At 35.5% G+C, this 15,519-nt stretch overlaps 1 protein-coding gene across 13 annotated transcripts in view; it reads right to left on the bottom strand.

The window, feature by feature from the left end:
* The window catches only part of DICER1 (dicer 1, ribonuclease III), a 68,081-nt gene that overhangs the window by 43,012 nt on the left and 9,550 nt on the right, over window positions 1-15,519 (bottom strand). For 6 of the 13 annotated variants that reach the window (XR_012586645.1, XM_074584103.1, XM_074584115.1 and 3 more), the window contains exons 2-3: window positions 6,299-6,364; window positions 5,264-5,394 (exon numbers count right to left, since the gene is read on the bottom strand). The exons of 1 other annotated variant lie outside the window; for it this stretch is intronic. The gene's annotated coding sequence lies outside the window, so the exon portion shown is untranslated. Of the gene's footprint in view, window positions 1-2,188; window positions 2,256-5,263; window positions 5,395-6,298; window positions 6,365-15,519 lie in introns of all 13 variants that reach the window. 6 more of the 13 variants (XM_074584108.1, XM_074584110.1, XM_074584107.1 and 3 more) reach the window with 2 other exon arrangements.

Here is a 15,519-nt window from a genome sequence, read left to right as displayed (position 1 = left end):
ATGGCTGTTCCTTCACCGGGACTCCACAGCTCTGGGTCACAGGAGACAACCAGCAGGACAGACGTGTATGTGCTATACAGCAAAGATAATCAGCCTAGACACTCTGATCTACTGAGCATTTGCACATCAAATGTACCGACGCTAATCAGTATGTGACTAATTAAATTAAATCAGTCACGTGGCAAGGACAGTAGCATGATACACAATTTTCCCCACCCACTGGTAGAAAGCATCTGGAAACTCTGGGCACTGCTAACATTAGTGAAGCTTTTGTATGAACAGACAGCTCGCATGTATAAGAGCAGGGGAGAAGGAATTTATATTCTAATGAGTATCATGCTAAGTGGTAACACATACAAAAGTCCTTTGAAGAACACAAGTCTATCATGACTACAATATTTTATTTTTTTTTAAATGGTCTCAGGTATGTTTCTCTACTTACACATAGCAACTCATATGGAAGCACAGTTAGTCTTTGCTTTGTTTAAAATGAGTCATGGTCACAGCCACCTTAACTGCTCAAGGCTAGAAGGGACCAGGAAAAAAACCCAAACCTTTTGCATAATAAAAGCTAAAGCCATTCATTCTTGCATCTAAGTCCAGCCACTTCAATTTTATAAATCATTTTAGATCAGCAGTGCTTCCTCTTCATTTGCTATTCCACCTATTTTGTGTTTCTTTTCCAAATCCTAAGTGCAACTTTGGGAAAATAAAAAAATAGCTGTATCACATCACCAGGAGGGAATTAAGGAAAGAAAACCAGCCTCATTTGAGAAGACTGCTAATAAAAAAAAAAAAGAACACAGAATCTAATATTCACAAATAAGCATATCTCCTTTGCTACACATTTTGTGACAGTGATACTACGTTACCTACCCCACTGCAAGAAGCAAGGGCATTTATACTCACCTGTAGTTCCAGCTTGAGCTGGAGGAACTATGAAACAATGTACACTCTAAACTACAATTTTATTTCCCATGTATCTTCACAAAAGACCTGCCCTCAAGTACAATCATCTCATGAAGATCAAAAAGCATTCTCAAAAAAACCCCTGAAGTGCAAAAGGAAGTACACACACAAATTTTAACTTGAAACGCACAAGCAAAACATTGCCTGCCACTGTTACCCATACCGTTATCATCTTACAATTTGACCAAAAAAGAATTTGCCTGTGATAAACTGCACAATTAATTAGCGAAATAAGAGAGTTAAGCTCATACAAGGCAGAATACACTTGAAATAGCTTAAATTCCCTCCCACTGTATGCTAACTCAGGTAAAAAGAAAGAGTTCTCCTCCCTAAACCATCAATGCTACTTCCTGCTGTGCTAAAATTTCCTAGCCCTGGCCTTCATTTGTGTTATTTGTATTGGAAGTATATAAGATCTGACAAGATCAATGTCAACGTTATTACGGGAGTAAGCCAGAATAATGAAGTAATTGTATCATTCCAAGTCTCTATTTCAATACCAAGGGAAAATATCAAGTTCTTCCATAAAAGAAAAGCAGTACAAGACCATCTAGAAATAAAAAGGGAAAAAACACATCTACTTGAAGAACAGGTTTTAAATTGAAAACATTTGAGATCTAAGTACATGTGTTCAGAATTTGTGGGCAGAATTCAACTGAACCTAGCTAACTGAACCTAGCTAAGAGAAGCAGAAAAACCCAAACTAGTCTTGCTCAGCCACTGTGAGTAACAAAGATGTTCCATCTTTATCCACTGCGTTATTTTGAAAACTGACAGAATAAGAAAAAACCTGCAGAAGATGAATTTGGAGGCAGAAACACAGGAAACAAGCAGCACAGTACCCAAGCTTATCTGTTCTACTAAAATAATACTGAAAGTTCCAGTTTTATGGGCATCAATCTTGATAGATTTAAGGGCAAAATCCATAACTCGATGTCCTTACTTTAACGCACATTTATGTGAACAGACAGTGAACTGCAGAGCTAAAACTAACCCCTTGTTCTACCATTTAAAGAACTTTATGCCAGAAGGGCACAAGGTTGGGAATGAACAGTCAGCAACATTTAATAGCAGTTTCTTCCAGACTACAGTAATTTGGGAGCTGTGCTGTAGGATTTTCACTCATGGGACTATATCCAAGTTGAAGCAGTCCCTTGGTACACAAAAAAATTTCAAGGCAACACTAAGGAATACAAGCCAAACCAAACAGGGCACTCACCTGGAATAAGTCATCCCAGATCTAGTCCTTCTCCAAGGACTGTTTAAAACATTTATGGAATGACGCTCTGAAGTAAACAAAACAGAGACTAGAGTCCTGGGGATGCACGTTTCAAATTTTTACCACCATTTGCATGCATAATATGTATTATATTCATACCAAGTTAATGCAAAACTACAAATCTCTCCTATTAACAACAAAAATTTATTACTGCCATACACAATGTATTTCGTGTGCTTTCTTCACTAACATTGATTTGTAAATTTGTACCCAATATAATCCTCGTAATACAAAAAAATATTTCTAATGCTGTAGGTTTTCATCTTTGTCCAAGAAATGTCTGATTTATTCTCTAAAAACATGCTTAGCATCAGCAAAAAAAAGTTAGCCTCAAGGGGTGGAAAAAAACAGATTCACTTATTCTAAAGTAAACAAACCACAATCTATGCAAAAAAATATGAATAGAATCTTGCTGCTTGAATATTCTCTTACACAAACACCTAAAGAGTCTGAATATCACATTCTTCATAGTAAGTTTTATGTCCGAATGCTACATGAAACATTGATTTGCTGAAGGATCTAACACAGAAAATTCTTACTTGGGTAATGGAGAAACAAGGAAAGATAAAACTGTAAAATATTACAAATGTAAAATACAGAGTAGAAAGTGAATACAAATGTTAATTTAGAAAGCGTAAAATATTCACTGAGGATATTCTATACCAACTACTGCCGAAGTCTGCAGTAAAGTGACTTCTACTTACACTATAAGCATTCAGTGGCAAGAACAGTTTTTGTCCAAGTGAAGGTCAACATACATTTGCCAGACAATTTACTACATTGTCTGGCTTCTAAACCTGCTTTTAAAAGTATACTTTTTAAAAGGATTTTACTTTTTCTGTGATAGTCCAAAAGCATTATTATAAAAGTATATTTTGTGAATATTCCTCCTGTAACTTCATTTCTTTTAGAGAACTTAAAAAAAACCCAAAATCCAAAGCAAACACACCTAGTTTTTATTTGGAAAAAAAAATAAATCCCAGAACTCAACAGCTCAGAAACAAGTGTAAAAGTTCCATTTTCATGGGAAAAGATTGCCCCCCCCCTTCATTTAGCAACTGCTCTCTAGGATACTTTGAAAATTAAGCATTGAGATTTCTGCTCAAAACTCATAATTCAAAGTTTCTAAACGACAACATTCAGCCCAGAAGGTCTAAGGCAAGGCAATAATGTCAAGCAATACTATTCAATAAGATGAATCAGAAATCTCTCTTTCATATTATGCTATATTTAAGATACAACGCAGCTGCACAAGACACTCCCTATCTGTTATCCTTCAAAGACCTTCACCACATACACTGCCTAACAGAAGTCTTTATATTTGGTCTTACAATATTCTTAAAGGGAAAAAAAAACCACTCCAAACCCGTATTTCATATCTGTTGCGTTTTAAGAAGGGCAAACAGAATGCAAAAATGTAAGCATGTAAACAAAGTTCAAATGTAAGCATTTCTTTAAGAACCAGCTTCTCTGGTTTCCCACGCACAATCATCAATATTTATTGTGAATGTACACCTTCAAGTAGAAGGATGTTTTGGTTCTCTTTCTCTGATACAGAACCAGTCTTAACAGCACAAGCAGAACGCTGGTCTCTAATAGCACACCAAGACATATCAAAGCAGGTTTGTGTGCTTTGGCTGCTTTCTGTTGTTCTGAAAAGTTTCAATAAAGAGCTTATTAAATGAAGATTACGTTTAGGCTCTACATTTGAATGAGCTGCTTCTGAAGCATTTCTACAAGCAATACAGTATAGTTAACAGCTGGAATTCCTGGCAGACTCCTCCCAACCGTCTGTATATAGGAGAGAAATGGAGTACAACATGACACTTAGCAGACTCTGAAAAACACACAACCCCTTAAGTCCCTCACCTAGTGTTCAGGCACCAGATTGACCAAACCTGGATTTGAGGCAAAAGCCTAATAAACACTTTCTGTTGCAATTATTCTAGCTCTACCAACAGAGCCAGCAAGACACAGATCACACAAACAAATGCTGTACGTTGTAAAGGATTATACCACTATATATCAGCTTAACATGCAAACTGATGGGCTGTAGGACATTTACCAGGACAGAAATAAAATGTGAAAACAAAAATCAGTTTTCTAGTGTATCTACAGTGCCACCAGTAAATGAGGCATCCAGAATGAAAGTTTCAAAAGGGGACATTTCTCCTTTAACAAATACCGACATGCAGCCAGATTCTGGAACAAACTTTCATTTTTTAAAACTATGTGTATAAGGTCCTGTGGAATAGTCCTAACTATGCAGTTGCTTAATCAGCAGCGCAGAACTGGTGCTATGCAGATTTCTCTTCTTTTACCTCCTTAACACAGAGGACAAAAGATAAACCCTTAAGTGTACAGCACCTAAGATGCAAGGCAAAGTGAAGATCACTGAAACTTAATACATTTCTGTCTTCACTATGTTCAAACTACATATCAATTTTTCTTCTACATAGCTTTCATTGGATAGCCTCTTTTCCTGTTTTTTGCTGAACTCATAACTCAAACTGAAGCATATTACTGAAATTAAGGCCTTAACAATTTACCTGCCATTTACTTCCCTCACCATTTACTTTGTATTTCTTACCTGGAATAACACAAATTCAATTCTAATTCCAACCCTTTGTATCTCCCCTCTTCCCACTTTTTTTTTTTTTAAATTGATTATATTTCACCAACAAAACACGTTTGAGTATAAAACCCACAAGAAATATTTAAACACACACACCCTTTTGAAAAACTGAATACTTTTCTAATCATCTTCTAATAACTTCATAAGAAATATCAAAGCATGCATTTCATGACAAAGACCTTTTTTATCTCCGCCATTGCTGTATCTAACAATCTATGGATAAAGTAGCTACATTATTCTTTTTAAAGAAATTCACAGTAAATTCCTGTAACTTCCTGCACCGAACTTACTTTACTCTATGCTTTAAATATAAAATAGGAGAATACAGTAAACTGATACATAAAAACCTGCTTCTCCCATACTACAAAGCATGGCCTTACCGTTTTAATTTCCGCAGTCTCTGTGTTTATGCTTCCCGAACTGCATTTTGACATCATGATATCAGCTTGTAGATTAATCACATAATTTGCAAGCTTCGGTTCTTAAAAACAACACCACCACCACCTATGAACTATAAAAATGGTTTGAAAAGAGAACTACAATAGCAGAGTTAAATGTGGCAATTCAGTTGCTTATGAACATTTAAATGTGTCTACCCTACAGTATAACTTGCTGACAGAAAATGGACTATTTAAGTCCACGCTGAACATGAATTATCTTAGTTTAGTATTAGAAACAAAAAATTAAGAGAGTGATTTAAAAGCTAATTATTGGTAGTTCAAATGTACAAGTAAAGAGTACTTCCCTAATCCTATTTAACAGGTTACTATGATTAAAGTTAATAACTGGTTCATAAGAGAAATACAGTAGTATTATTTTACTATTACAATTTGACTATGATCTGTATAATTGCACTGCTTTTTCCATGCCCATGTATTTTCGTTTCACCCGAGTTAAACGTTTAAAAAAAAGACAATCTAAACTTAAACTTCTTTAAAGTATTACAATTTGAAGCCACAAATAATAACAGTATATTCATGAAAAGCAACAAACATTTCTTCTTAAGTACGTTAACATATATGGTTTTTATAAAAGTAAAAGTATTTTGCAATTAGGACGGTGATTTGCATAAAAATACATTTAGCTATACAAGTAAAATTAGAAGATTGTAATCCATGACAAAGAATTTCATAGATATATTAGCCATTCTATAAAACTACAAAACAAAAATACTGTATTTTTGTTTGGATCTACAACTTTTTCAAAGCTCTAAAATAAAAAATTTACACAATATATTCAGATAAAGTATGAGTCTTTCCAGACCTAGAAAGATAGATTCTGAAGTCAATTTTTTAAAAATCAATACTGAAAACTTAAATGCAAAATGGATCTTGATGAAAATTTCTACTCCAATCAGTTTCATAAAGTTAACAAGAAGGACACTTCCAAGATTACTTCAGTATGTTCATTTTTACCTCAAATGCTGATGCTGAGCTTTTCCAGAGTCTCCAAGCCTGTAATTTTGTTTCACCCTAGGTAACCTAAAAGGCAATATAAAAAGAGAGCATTTTAACATGAACTGCCATAAAAATCAATTGTGCCATGTGGTAGTCTGCTTTCTTGCATTTTAATATTTAGCTCTGTAGCAACAGCACATGGTCCTTCAAAATCTAATTATCATATGTCCTTTTTTGGCTAGGGATACAGACACTCAGTGTCTGAAAGATCAGCCTTAGAGTGCTCAGGAGATATTTGCATATTTTGTTTTATCTGCTAAAGTAATTGCTAGCTGAGTCCAACTAGATTTACAGTTTTCCTCCCCTGTGCTCCCTCCACGCATGCTTCACCTAATACAGTAATGAAATCTTGAAGAAACTTATCATTCAACACATTTAAAAAAAAAAGAAATCTTAGAGAATGCATGTGTTTTGAGAAAACAGAATAAACAGTTGTTTTATTTTACAGCAGGAGCATGTAGGGAGTTCAGCACAGAAAATCTGATGAGTACTACATTCATGTACAAAGTAGGACTACAAGAATTTTACTCCTAGGGCTACTTTCTAAATTTGTGTTTGGACCATACACACATCCTTTTTTTTTTTCCTGCACAAAATACAGCAAATTCCTGCTAGGATGCAGCAACTAGAACTTAAATTTATCATAACACGTCCCTGTTATGCCTAGGTTATTCATTTACTCACTGCCTCTAAAACATGAGACAGAATACGTGTTGCATTGAACCAGAAGGTAATCTAACAACAAAAAACTATCACATCTCTGGCAAAAATACAGAAATATACTCCACTTAATATTTGCAAGTAAAGCAGAAAGGAACAAGAGAGCATTTAGTTACCCCACCAAATAACAAACATGAACAGAAAGAGAGATTCAACTCTGTCAGTAAAGCTAATGCCATAAATGGCTTCACATAGCAAATTCACTTTATTCCCTAATCATAGATGGTAAACAAAAAGCATGCCGATCAGCAGGTAGGATCTGGGAGAACCAAAAAGAAGTATATAATTCTCCAACAACCCAAACAATTTCCTTTGGCACTTCAAAGCTGTAAAATGGAAGAATTGCAGCTTTAATCGATTGGCAGACATGAATTACAGTAGGCCCTTTTAATGCTGAAGCCAACATAAAACCAGACAGGCCACATTCCTGAGATGCAGTCAAGTTCTAGTACAAACCAGCCAGCATATAGCACATTAGCATCTAAATGGTGCTGGTGCACCCAGGCAGACAAAGGCCTGGTGCTGTAGATGGCTAGTCCTTCCCCTCTGCAAGCCAAAGGCACCTGCAGCTTGCCAGTGATCCCACACCAGGGACACAGCTAGGGCTACCAGCCCCAGTAACGAACCAACCCCTCCAGCATTTAACAACTGTAACACTTGTCCAGTCTGGTAAGATTTTTTTTTCTTTAAGTCACATTAAATAAATAAATAAATCTCGTTTTACTCTACAATGACTGGGGATCTTGTTAAAAGAACGCAAAAGAGACAAAAAGGAAAAATTAATGACATTGACTTTGCAAAAAATTAGACTTCTAGAATGTCTTCTATTGAAGAGTAACATCACCAATTTTAATTTTTTTTAAATTAACTGCTCAATATTCACATATTTCATCTAAAAGTAGGAGGTGGGAGTTCCAAGATAACTAGCCATTTGGAGGGCCTACCTAGACAGACAACAAAAGCACCAAATACTTGAAGAAGAAAGCAACATGAAAACAAAAAGACACCAAAACCAATCAGTTCCTATAAAGAAATCGAGAGAAGCATCCAAGCAGTGACACACCAGCCACTTCTGCAAATCTCCAGTGCTCCAGCAATTTGCGAGCGACCACTAGTTACTTCCGCAAATCTCAGCCAAGATCCTCAAGCATCTCAGCTACTTGCTACTTAAAACATTTGCTAATAAAAAAAAAAACCAAACAAGTACCCAAATATATCAAAGAGCATACAGAAGAATGTATCAACAGGTTTTATTTTTTATTTCCTGGTTTTGTAATTCAGTATTTTGAAAATAATCATATTACTGTGATAGATGTGTCAGAAAAAGGACTGAAGTTTTGTAAGTTAAAGACCTACTGACACACTACAGACAACATGCTGAATCTGAAACACAAACTATCACTGCTCTTGCTCAACATCTTCTACAGTTTGAAATTAAACAGCTATTCCCTCCATCCCAATAATGATGTTAATATTTAATTAAACCATTATTCAAAAACTGTTAACAACTTGAAAATGAAGTTCCTATCTTGCAAGATCTACACAATTGGACTCTTAAGCTCATAACAGAACTATAATGAAGTGAATTATCTTCACGCAAACACAAATGAATTCCAGTGGTAATCAAAGTCCTGCAGCATCAGCGGGGGTAAGGCAAAAACTGCCATTAGGACTGGGAGAAAAAAGTGCGTCTGGGCTGGCAACCCTTCTCTCTGCTGTTACAGCTGGTCGCAGATGCTGGGAGAAGGGGAAGGGGTGACTATAAAACAAGACTCATCCTTCGCTTCCATGTGGTTTTTCAGCAATGTTACATTTCAAATATTTTTCTTTGGTTTATTATGGTACAAACAACAAAGTTAGTCAGAAACCACAATACAAACTCCCTACTGCCTCAGATTAGCTCCAAACCAAAACATTCTTAACATCCAAGGAAGTCAGGAAAAAAAATTACACTTAGGACACATCTCTCCAAATAAAAAATCTGAGCTGTATGAACATTCCGAAACACACTTAATAGATTTAACAGCAATTAGAATTAAATTATTCCACACAATGCTTAATTCAAATTTTTTCAAGCTGCTGCTTGAAAACTAACCCACAAAAAAACCACATCACAGCTAAGTTTATAGATCCATATTTATGTAGGTAACTATACTATTATTATATCAATATCACAAGAAGGGATTACTGACCATGTCTGTGAATTTATCTATTTGGTCCTTTACTTGGGTACTAATTTACTTCCTGGTGATTATTTAGTTTATTTAAGGGTTATGTTCAAAGCCATTGAGGCACCTAGTCTTTGGACATGAAGGCAATTAAGCAGACATTAGGGCAGGGTTTTCTCTCTTCCCCAGTCTGGGGGCAAGCTGTGAGACAACTACAGTTCCAAGGCACCAATTATTCTTGCTTATGATAAATAAAAGCAGCAGCTGCCCCCTGAATATAACCCCATGTGGGGATTTCAATCCCATTATCTGCATAAACATAAATCCTTTCTCTTTGTTCTCTTCATGTGGCAGAAAGTCAAGCTCCCCAAAACGTGGACACTCAACAGTTTTCTGTTATCTCTGTGCCAGAACATCCAAAATTACTAGGAGTCCTGCATTACAAAAGGCTTTCTCTGAAGTCATTAATTGTCTGATGGAAGACCTGCAGATATTTGGGTTCTAAGTCACCCTCTAGAAATTCCACCAAGTCTAAAGTGAGAGTTGAAATCTCCTATGGTTGGTCAAAATAACAATTTATGTATCACCCAAGAATTAGCGTAGAAATAATTGGCTTATTTTCAAAAAAGAATGTATTTATTATTAACAGTGCATCCAACTAACTCATCCTAATGCGACCTTAAAATACAGGAGTATTAGGTACTGGTTCCTCCAATTACATTTTGGGCTTTGTAGTTTTCAATCTGTCTTCCTAAAAAAGCAAGACTTCTCACCAGTTACATTGCATGCCTGCACATGTTCTTTGCCTGCAGAGTATTTGCAGGCACACTACTAGAATTTTCTTTTATGTGAAGTGGGATGAAGTCAATATTACGTTCATGAAAATACATACTATAAACAGACTATTTTTGCTCCCAAACTCAGAAGACATTCAAAGCTGCTCAGATGCCACAGAATCCAATCTCCAGAGGAATAACACCAGAGAAAAAAAAAAACCACACCACACCAAACCCAAAACATAATTAATTGATTCTTTGATTTTATTGAAGAAAAAAAATGAATCATTGGTAAGACATTTCCATAGCACCATCAATTTTTTCTCAGAATATGTAAGAATGTCTAAAGGCGTAGATGAAAATGCTCTGTGTAATGCAGTGTTACAAGGACCCCCACACAAGATGCGAAGAACAGAATCTCCCATGTTATGACTGCAGAAAAGAATACACGTGCCTGACTGTAAAGTGATCTGAATTAATTCCAAAATGGAAAAGGTCATTAGAAAAGGAAATTCTTAGTATCTTAACCTACATATCTGTCTACCCAACTTACTGTGTAGAGCAGCCAGAAGAGGCTTTTATGTTGAGTTATTTCTTGTTTTAAGAGATAAGAATCAAGCAGGCCAGCGTCAATTATTTGTGTGATGATAATCTCGAATCAGCACATGCACTGCATTCTGCAGCATTACTGGACCAATAATATAAAAATTTGCGCACCATGAAGCACTTTAGATAGATTCCAGGTATTTTGAATGTTCTATTTATAAAAATTTAAATAAACTTTAACTTAACAGTAGTAATTAATGCTTCCTTATTTGACTCAAACTAACAAGAACTGCAATCTTTTAAGACAGAGGCTTTTATATCCTACTGAAGTGTTAGGCTTCGGCATAGAAGTAGGTACTTAGATAATGCACACCTTGTTGAATACAATGAATATCGCATTAAAAAGCTGCAGCATTTTATAGATATTTCTATCATTTTATAGTTATTTCTGTCCATGTAAATACATGCATTTAGAATAGAGTATTATCATTTCTTTACAGTTAAACAAATATAAGACTTCGGCAGGTCATGTCAATTAACAATTTTTATTTATTTTAATGTATCAATCTTTACTTTTCAATATTGTCCAATAAAGCACATAGATTTGCATGGGGGTTTAAAAGGGGCGAGAAGCCGTAAATATTTATTTTAACAGTATAAAGCTAGAAGCTTCATGTAGTATTTTCATATCACAGGCTACCTGTAGCACTGTTGACCTTCAAGAACAACTGACACGATACTGAAACTGACTGAGATATGTGCAAGAATTTACTTGGCAAAAAGGTAGCAATGGGAGTGCTGAAGTTCTTATCTGAGGTAAAGTGGCAAAAAATAACAGATAACAGTGTGTGACGAGACATGCTTGTTCTGTGTATTTTCAGTCCTGAACTATTGGTAAGAAAAACTGGGACAGTTTGCAAAGATTTGAGGACTTCATCTTGCACTGTATAACTCCAAGTTTTCATTGAAAAAAAAAAAAAACCTTTAACAGATGCCTTGAATGGAAATCTTAGGTTTAAGAGTAAATATTGAATCATGATTGACTCTGAAAAATAAAAATATTCAAGATCCACAAAATACAACTGGAAAACTTTTCTCTCCACAGTATGTGGGATCACAGGTGTCTAAACACTGACTGAGAAACTTTAAAATTTAAAGTTTTTTTTTCTTCCTTTGAAAGCTTTTCACATTCTGATCAACTATGAAAGATAGCACAAGGTCAAACAGATAAACAGCCTACCATGTCAGAGTTTTGAAGTAACCTGTTATTGGAGCTGAGGGTCCCTTATCTCCAATGCTGATGCAACGAAGCACAGTAACACTTCCAATGCTCAGACACAAATCAGAAGACAGACCCATTCCTGAGTCAGCCATCTGTCCAGAGCGGCAGAATGAATCCAAGATGAAAAATAATAATTGGACGTAAAATAGGTATCCTTGAGAGATTTCTCTGAATGTACATTAATAGGTACCTTTGCCTAACGCCAAGTCTACATTACAGTTAAGAATCCTTTCAGCCCAGTGCAGCATTAGTCAAGTTTTTCACATTAAGTCTGCACATTACATATATAGTAATGGATACTAATACTGTGTGGCTAAAAAAAAAAGGGTTCAAGTTGTTCCCCCTTGTTGAATGATAAAAAAAAACTTCGAAAAACTGAAATAAGCTGTTGTGCTACAGCCATCATTAAGAAAAAAAAAAAGGAAGGGGAGGTGGAGACAAGTTAATTTTTTACCCTTCATTTCTCATAATGGAGTAAAAGCTATTTCTGTATATAAGGAAAAGCAATCCCAGCTACGCAAATGAAAGAATGGTTTCAGACATCAAAACACTTATGATCTACTGAATACTGCATCACTCAATGATTAGAGGCAGGTTAGAAGGAAAGATAACGGAATATTGCTAAACAATTCCACTTCTTTGAAATTATTATCTAAAACCACTCAGGGCTGAGAAACAATGTTTTAAAGGAGTTAAATCCCTGTAAATGGTGCAGTTCAGGGTTTCTGACATTAGTTTGGGTTCTGGAAGCAATATAAATAAATTAATATAGTTCTGCACCTGCCAATTAACTCTTCTGCTGAGCACAACTCAGAATTAATATATTCCTATGGTTCTTTCAATTCCAGACAGTATTTGAATGACTAGCACAATATTGCACTGGAAAGACAGACATACCCTCCAGGACCCCGGTTCATAGCCCTCAGTCAAAGGAATTCCTCTACTTCCTTAATACTAAAATATAGTCCTATAATTCAATCAGCTATGAACTGCATTTTCAGGACAGAACACAAACACACTAGTTTCAGTAGAGTCTCTTTTCTAAAAATATCACTGTAGATTTTTGCTTTACCTGAATTACCAGCTCCACAGCACTGGTTGTCAAATAATAGTAGCACCAAAAACAGAAAATAGGAAGCAAAAGAAAGAATTCTGTCCTGTTCTTACTGTATCAGTTGTAGTTTGCACGTAAGTTTTCAAACCACCTATCATTATGCCTATTATCATCTAATTACCAGAAGTATAACAGCAGACATTTTACAGGTTGCTTGGTTGCAGCAACATTAAGCAGCCAATATCAAGCAACCATCAGCAAAAACTCTGAGGTGTTTTACTATTTTATTAGTTCTGAGTTTTCAGAAAAAATGGAGCCAAATTCCGTGGGGTCTACCTGACAGCTGTGTCAGCAGAGCCTGGACTATCTCCCCCTTCTGCTGGTGTCCTAAGCTTCTACTCTGGATACATTAAGACCTACAAAAAAAAAAAAAAAGTGACAGCCTAGCAGGTACGTTCACTGTAGAAATCCTGGTGATTGACAAGAAAAGCCTGGGAGATGACAGGAGAATCAGATAAGCAGTACAACACATCTCCATCATTCTGAATTTGAGGGTGAAAAAAAAAAACCCAACAGATTCACACATGATCTTTTGCAGTTATCACTATATCATTCTTCCAATCTGGGTTAACTTGAGAAAATCTAGTGTTCAATATTTTATGACTCTTTCTAAGGCAGGCACGTTGTGGAAACATTCCTGGACACCTTTTTGTTGGGCAGTGCTGCAAACACTTCAATACTTTCACTTAGCAAAGAGTACTGGATTAGGAGTACTTTCTTGTCCTCATTTATCCCCACAGTACCCTGCAATGACGAATTCCAGCAGGTCAAACTGACTGACTATGTAGTTCTCCAGAGGTCAATCAAATCCAGACTCTCCAAAGGCATCCATGGAGCAGCACAGAGGGGCATGGACAGCAGAGCAGCTGTAATGAATCCATAACCTTTTAATAGGATCAGAAGAAATACTGCCAGCATTTAAATGACAAAGAACTCAATCTAGTTATGAGGGAATAAAAGGAAAGGAGCAAGTTTCTACAAGCAAACCAGAAAAACATGAACCCAATTAAAGTATTGGAAAAATAGAGATACTTCTGCTTAAAAAAAAAACAAAACAAAAAACCAAAAAACCCCACCCAAACAACAAAAACACACCTCACTAAGTCTTAAGGTACCAAATAATTCGTTTTAAAAGCAAGGGAATAATCAAGCATTTTAAGGTAAATTACTCCACCATAACATCCCAACACAGCAAGTCTGATTAAATTGAAGGCATTAACACCCCTTAACTTAATCTTGATTTATATCGGGAAACCTTACATATAAAGTTTCTTATAGAACTAACCTTTCTATCAGTTAGAAACTTACTTTGTTTTTGTAGTTCTTTAGAAACAGTGCTTCCATATTCTATTATTTACCTTGATTTGCAACTATCACATACAGGCATCTGATTAATTAGGAGGGTAGTGTCACAGCCATTATTAACACTCAAGTAATTACATCATTTAGCTTATTAATTGGTATATTCCATTATGTAGAACAATTTCCCCCCTCCACCTATTATGCATATTACAGCGTATTTGGAAAGAATTTACAACTCAATGCAAATGTATCTTGAAGTTATGATAGTAAATAAAACTTTGTCTTATGCAAAATAAATATTTAAATACAACTGGCTTTCAATTTAATTGACTAATCATTCGCTTTTATCAGCTATAGTTAATGAGCTGACTTATTTGAGCAGGCATAAACAGATGCACTAGGATGCCTAAAGAGGCAGATAATTGATTGGTATGACTTTCTGAACGATTTAAGCAGATTACACGCCTAACTTTCAAAGGAGATTTGAAAGATTTACCACTTCTTCCCCAGCGTTGCTTTCTCAACCCTGAACAAGAGGAAATCTCTAACTTCTCTTTAGTTAACAGATTAATTACAACACCTTTCTTGCACAACAAAAATCAAAAGTAGTATTATGTGGAAAAATGCAATTAGCTTTCACCATTTTAAAGACTGAATAGACAGATACTTAGGAGAAAGCAGGATACAACTCCAACATTCACAAACCTTCCTTTTGTCCATAACTACATATAATTAATTAAAAAATAGCCATTTTCATAATTTACAATTCAAGCTACTTCAGCATCTTTCAAACACATACTAAACCTAATTGGTGGAAAAAAACAAAACAAAACAAAAAAATCCCAGGCTGTAAATCTAAGCCTTTAAGACTTGCAATATAAAAAGTTTTGAAATGAAATTTTAAAGGTGTATTGCTTTTAAAAGTTTGACTTTGTTGCACAGACAAGAGCTTAGAGAAACTGAGACTAATTAACTAAGGCAATGAAGTTCATTCAAAAAGTAAAAATGCATTAAGCCCTTATGGACAAGCTGTCACTGAGAAGAGTGACCTTACTATGCCTCTTCTAGTAGGATTAAACAAGAGCATATGTGAAGGTTTAGCATAGCATAATTTCACCAGATTGGTATTTCATTTTAGCTCTCTCAAATATGCTCATAAAAAACTGTGTCTGGTTGTACAGTCAAGCTCTTCTAAAACAATCACAGAAAAAACATCATCTCTGGTGTAGACAAAATACAGGAAAGTCACTTAGTGTTTTACCACTTTTCTT

Source organism: Larus michahellis, chromosome 4 (assembly GCF_964199755.1).
Source record: "Larus michahellis chromosome 4, bLarMic1.1, whole genome shotgun sequence".
In the NCBI taxonomy this organism is placed as follows: Eukaryota; Metazoa; Chordata; class Aves; order Charadriiformes; family Laridae; genus Larus; species Larus michahellis.
The sequence above is the reverse complement of the archived record's forward strand: the minus strand, read 5'-3'. Positions and strand labels throughout refer to the sequence as shown.